This window comes from Calliphora vicina, chromosome 4 (genome assembly GCF_958450345.1).
Source record: "Calliphora vicina chromosome 4, idCalVici1.1, whole genome shotgun sequence".
NCBI lineage: Eukaryota > Metazoa > Arthropoda > Insecta > Diptera > Calliphoridae > Calliphora > Calliphora vicina.
This window is the reverse complement of record NC_088783.1, coordinates 93,453,275-93,459,444: the sequence shown is the minus strand read 5'-3', so window position 1 is coordinate 93,459,444 and position 6,170 is coordinate 93,453,275. Positions and strand designations below refer to the sequence as shown.

General features: G+C 34.4%; 1 long non-coding RNA gene across 1 annotated transcript; it reads left to right on the top strand.

Moving 5' to 3' along the window:
- Positions 1-251: 251 nt before the first annotated feature.
- On the top strand, positions 252-4,111 carry LOC135957689 (uncharacterized). The gene is made up of 4 exons (XR_010576422.1): positions 252-314; positions 684-740; positions 855-3,474; positions 3,550-4,111. It is a non-coding gene; the product is annotated as an uncharacterized LOC135957689 (long non-coding RNA).
- The last annotated feature ends 2,059 nt before the right edge of the window (positions 4,112-6,170 follow it).

The window sequence follows — 6,170 nt, the reverse complement described above, 5'->3', positions numbered from 1 at the left end:
TTAGTTCATCTATGAATACTTTTGTGAACTGTGACCATAACCATTTAGTAACCAAAACTAAAGAAAAATTATTTTAATAAAAAAAACTCAAACTCAAAAAAAATTAACATGAAATTGAATTTGAAATATTAACCAAATCAGTAAATGGAGATAATAAAAGTTAAAGATAAAAAATTAGTTTTTTTAATAATTTTGTTTATTATCCAATTCAATATGTGAACTTTACTAATTCTTCGATAATTTTCCTTTTATTTTCAGATTTTTAAAATTCAAGCTGACCTGGGACAAGTCCTTGGAAAATCGATTCCATTTAAGTAAGTATAAAGAAAATTCTTATATCTTACTAGAAATTATTATTATATTTTGTTTTTCACGATTTAATCGTGGGAAATTAGGTAGAAATGCAAGGACTAAATTCACCAAAGCTCTAAGGATAATGCCTAGAGTCTTTGGCGAGAAGTACCCCTTGCAAGTTATCCTTTAAAATAATATAGTAATTATAAAAAAAATAAATTAAATGATAAATATCAAAAAAAAAAAATAGAAAATTTAGTTTACTAAAAGAATTATCAAAATTCAATTTTGTTTTCTTTTTGGTAAATTTCAGGATATCCTTTTAGCTCACTAGATTTTAAATATTAAACTTAATTTACCAAATTTACTAATGAAAATTTTCTCCACAGGTTAGAAATTCATTTGGTACCCGGGTCGAAAGATGAAAAATGTAATCTTCAAGAAAAGTAAGTAAAAGTAAAGTTATCTATATCAATTGATTAGACATATGAAATAAAAAAAAGTATCATAAAATTTATTTATTTGACACAATACTAATTGTTTTGTTTTTATTTATACAGGTTGTATATTAATTCATCATTCCTGCATAACAACAAGCAATGAGCCGAGATGGAGAATGTTCCAGTCGACAAAAAAAAATTGGTGAGTTTGAAAATTCAAATTTCTATTATTAACATCTAATTTTAAGTTATTCTGTTTAGTCTACCAATAGATTTAGTATTTAAATTAGATTTAAAAGCAAACTAGATATATTGCCTTATTTCGTGATCGTTATGATCATAATGTTTTCCATTAGAAACTAAACTATTTTGCCAGGAATAGTTTGTGTTGTGAGAAGTAATTCACGTGTTTCTACCAGAAACGCTTGTTGGATACTCGTCGCAGCTTTGCTCCCAGACAACTAAAATTGCCAAATTTTAGTCAGCGCTTAGATGACTAATAATTCCTAACCCTGAGTGCATGGTTCCAAAGGGTGCTATGACGGAATTGCATCTATGACTAGCTTCTGACGATCACAACGTGGTCATAAACGAAAATTAATAGACTTAGTCTAGTTGAGCACTCGGCGAACTACTCGTTAACGGGCAAAATATCACAACTGTTTATTGTTCCACCACACAAATGAACTTTCCAGGTCGTAGGTTTCCACTAAAAGAAAACTGTTAGATAGAATCAAGGCAAAAATATCAGTAACAAAATGTTTTGTATAGAAAAGTATCTACTAACTCATTTATACAAAATAAAGAAAATAACATAGGCTTTATCATTTTGGTTAGAGCTAGGAGTAGGTATAATCGTTGGGACTAGAACCACCAAAGATGTTGAAACTATTGCTTCAAATCTTTGGCGTGAAAAACCCCCAACGATTTCCCTTGAAGGTCTTCAACCTCATATAGGCTATTACCAATAGGTCTGACAATTCGGCATTTTAAAAATTTCTTGGCTAGTTTAGCAATAAAATTATTTTTGATTTTGCTTTGCTGAAAGTTGCGGCGGTAAACCTCTTGACCTGGTACAAACTTGACTTGACGGCAACGAGTATTGTATGTCTTCTCGTTTTTTAAATATGCTTTATGCAAATTCTCACGAATTTTCTGCCGTATTAAATCCATTTTAACGGGTTTCGGCAAGACAATAGATTCAGGATCATGCAGAATTTGTAGCTTCTTTGCAAGATGGTATACACTTCCATGCGAAATCATGTTCATGCCAAAAAGTGCGAAGTATGGTGTAACTCCAATCGACGTTTGTACTGACGACCTTAACGAAAATTCTATTTCTGACAGGTATTTGTCCCACTCAGTATGATCTTGTAGATATGAACGAATTGCGGATAGAATTAACTGGTTTACGCGCTCTGAGGCGTTTGCCTGTGGTGAGTGGGTAGCGGTTTTAACATGCTTAACGCCAAAGTTATCGACCATGTCTTGGAACTCTTTACTAACGAACTGTTTCCGTTGTCTGACACAATTACTTCCGGGGTACCAAATTTGTGGAATACTTCGGATATTAGGAATCTTATTACATTTTTAGCATTTGCCTTAGCCATAGCTTTTAATAGCACAAACTTCGTAAGGTGGTCCAGAACGATGAATATGAATGAATTCCCGTTTTTGGACCGCGGATACGGACCTAGAAAATCAATGAAGATTTTCTGGAACGGGCGCTCCATTTGAGATTCCGCTCCCATGGGTGGTCGTAAAGTTGAATTGGCGGGTTTTGTCTCTCGACAGATTTGGCAATTGGCAACAAACGTCCGAACCTGTATATTTTGGTTTGGCCAGTAGAAGTATTCTTTGACCCTTCGGAGCGTTTTTCCGAAACCTCCATGTGCTGCTTGAGGTGGATTATGGCACTTGGCAATTATGTCTTGGGTTAATTCGAACGGAATCCAAAGTTTCCAAGCGAAGTCCTCGTTTATCGGGACACCACGTAAGGCAAAACTCGTTTGTAGACCAAATCGTCTACTACCTTCAAATCTGGTAAACGTTCTGTATTTTCCTGGATTTTGGCGATTAATTCCAGGTAACTTTGTTCTTTAAAATATTTTGACTGCAAATCTATTATATTATTTACTTCCGCAGATATTTCCTCCATATCATATCTCGATAAGGTGTCGGGTACTATGTTTTTGGATCCGGGCCGATGTTCAATAGAAAACGAAAAGGCTTGGAGGTGTAAACTCCACCGAGCTAGTCTGCCACTGAGGTCTTTGTGGGACATCAGCCATTTGAGGCTACTGTGGTCAGTGATGACAGTAAACGGCAACAGTTCAATGTAAGGCCGGAATTTCTTAATGGCCATTACTACGGCCAAGCACTCTCTCTTGGTGACCGAATAGTTCTTCTGGGCACTGGTCAATTTGTGAGAGAAGAAAGCTACTGGATGTTCGCCGTCATTTTCGTCCTTATGGAACAGAACTGCTCCCAAACCTATGTCCGATGCGTCGCATTGGACATAAAAGTGTCTGTTGAAATCAGGATGCATAAGCACTGGTGATGTTGTGAGGGCGGACTTCAGCTTATCGAAGGCTTCCTTAGCTTCGTCCGGAAAGTCGAAACCTTTTCCTTTCTTAAGGGTGTTAAAAATAGGTGTTGATATGGTAGCGTAGTCGGGGATGAAGCGCCTATACCAACCCGTAGCTCCCATGAAGCTTCGGACCTGCTTGGCGGTTTTTGGGTAGGTATATTTTAAAATCGTATCTATCTTATTTGGGTCAGGTTTTAACTTCCCTCCTCCTACTATATAACCTAGGTACTTCAACTCTTCGAAGCAAAATTTCGACTTCCCTAGGTTGATGGTCAGACCCGCCGAATCCAGACAATGCGCTACCCGATCCAGCAACTCCAGGTGAGTCTCAAAGTCTGGAGATACGATCAAAAGATCATCTAGATAGACGAAAACTCTATCACGAAGTGCTGAAGGGATCACTTTGTCCATTAGACGACATAACATTTGGGCTGCGTTACACAACCCAAAAGGCATGACCGTAAAATGGTACAGTGGTCGCCCCGGCACCGTGAATGCAGTCTTCTCCCTACTAGATGCATCTAATGGTATCTGCCAGAATGCGTCTTTGAGATCCACGCTGGATATGAAGAACGTATCCCCTAACCGACTGAGCAGACCTTCGATGTGCGGCAGCGGATAGGCGTCCTTGACCGTGAGGGCATTTAGCTTACGAGCGTCTAGACACAACCGGTTCTTCTCGCCCCTACGGACGAGAGTAACCGGATGGCTCCAAGGACTCTCGCTCTACTCTATGACCCCAGGATCAAGCATCCTATCCAGCTCTGCATACATTAACTTCTGCACAGCCGCACAGTGCTTTGTTTTCATATAGGCAATGGACAAAAATAGAAGGAGTTATTGCAGACAAATAAAAATTTGTGGAACATTACCCTTTGATAAGGTTAAGAAAAAATATAATTTTTGAAAAAATCCGTGAAAGGACACGGGTACCTCCCATATATCCTGAACATATAATTTTGAATAAAATTCATAGTTATACTCCTAACATTTTAAAATTTGGTTATAGTCATTTTAATAAAGTTATTGTTGTTTGTGAAAATTTTTATTACAATCGCAGCAAGGATTCGGGTGGCTGCCATACATCCTTTTCCTTAAAAAACTTATAAACCTGTATAAAATTATTAATTTTCAGAAACTATTGTTCTCTTATAATATTAGATGCAAAGTTATGAAAATTTTATCGGAAGGATACTCATAATTCCAAGACATCAAGATTTCAATATCCTGTATAACATATAATTTTTTTTTTAAAAATTCGTAAAAATCGTTTCTTATTTTGGAACCAATTTGGTTATAATCATTTTAATAAAGTTATTGTTGTTTGTGAAAATATTTATGACAATCGCAGCAAGGATTCGGGTGGCTGCCATACATCCTTTTCCTTAAAAAACCTATGAACCTGAATAAAATTATTCATTTTCAGAAATTATTGTTCTCTTATAATAGTAGATTAATTTAGTTATTAACATTTCAATTCTAGCAAGGATTTACATAACTGCCATATATCCTTTTTTTAAAAAAATATTGAAATATTTTATTTATTTTCTAAATTCGGAAGGACGGATGGACGGACATTTTCAAATATTGATAGCCTTATGGTTCAGCTGTTATTAGAAACTGGATGTTGGACTATACTTTAAGTGTTCCTAATATCAGCAGAAGCTCATGTTAATATCTAAATCTAAGGATATGTAGGTTATATTAAATTATTGAGTTACTTACATTTACGGTAAAAATGTATTATTTATGGGTGCCATCAAAACAAATTTTTTTTAAAGTTCTAGTCAAAACGGACAAATAATGATTTCACATTATAATAAATAAGAGATAGGCATTAGATAAAATTAAAGAAAAATTAAAATTTATTAACACGTTTTTTTTCAAAATTAAATCAAACTTTAGAATTTTTTTTGATTTCAGCAAAAAAACATACAACATCAAGAACCAAATAAAGACCTATTAATACACTTTATGCCATTAAACTACTTTTGTTAAATAACGCAATATTTCTTAGTTATTTAAAAGAAAAAACGGTATTATTTTATAAAAAACCAAAAATCTGGAGCTATTTCCCCAAACCATCAAATTGAAAATTTACGAAATGGTAATTTATACATTTAAACAAAAACAAAATTTTAATAGTTTTCATACGAAAGGACAACTAATGATTACATTTTCTTATAGACAATGCTTATGGCTATTCTATAGTAAAACATAATCAAAATAGATTAACACGTATTTTACTAATATTCCAACAAAGTTTTAGAATTTCAGGTTTACAATAAAAAAATGTTAATTATTAAAAATTGCGCAGATTAAACTGTTAAACATTTTTTGATAAAAACAGTAATTTTCCAAAATTCCACATTCACATTCTTTCATTTGCAGCCAATCGCGAGTTTATATCTTTTAAAACGAACTTTTAACAATGATTTTAGTTAACCTTAAAAAAAATATATTTTTCTCCATAAAATTTATGTTGAAAATGTACTAACTTTAGCGACCTCTAGTGACGACAAAAAAAGATATTTATAAAAAAGTCTTTTTTACACGAATGAGTTATTTGGTTGTCTATTGAAAAATATAAATTTCATTAACATCAAAGACATGATCTTGTTTTTGATTTTTGTCCATTGAACAAAGCACTGTGAGCCGGTGAGACGGGTTAATGCCTGTCCTTCACTGGGATCGCGTCGCGGGTATCGACTGTATGGGTTTCGAGGGAAGTCTGACCGAGTCCTTTCTTTGAGAAACACGGGCATTTCGCTACCACCACATCTAATGCCGCCTTTTGCCCTGGAGTAAGACTATGGGTCTTAATCATATCCTTCGTCTCTTCAGAC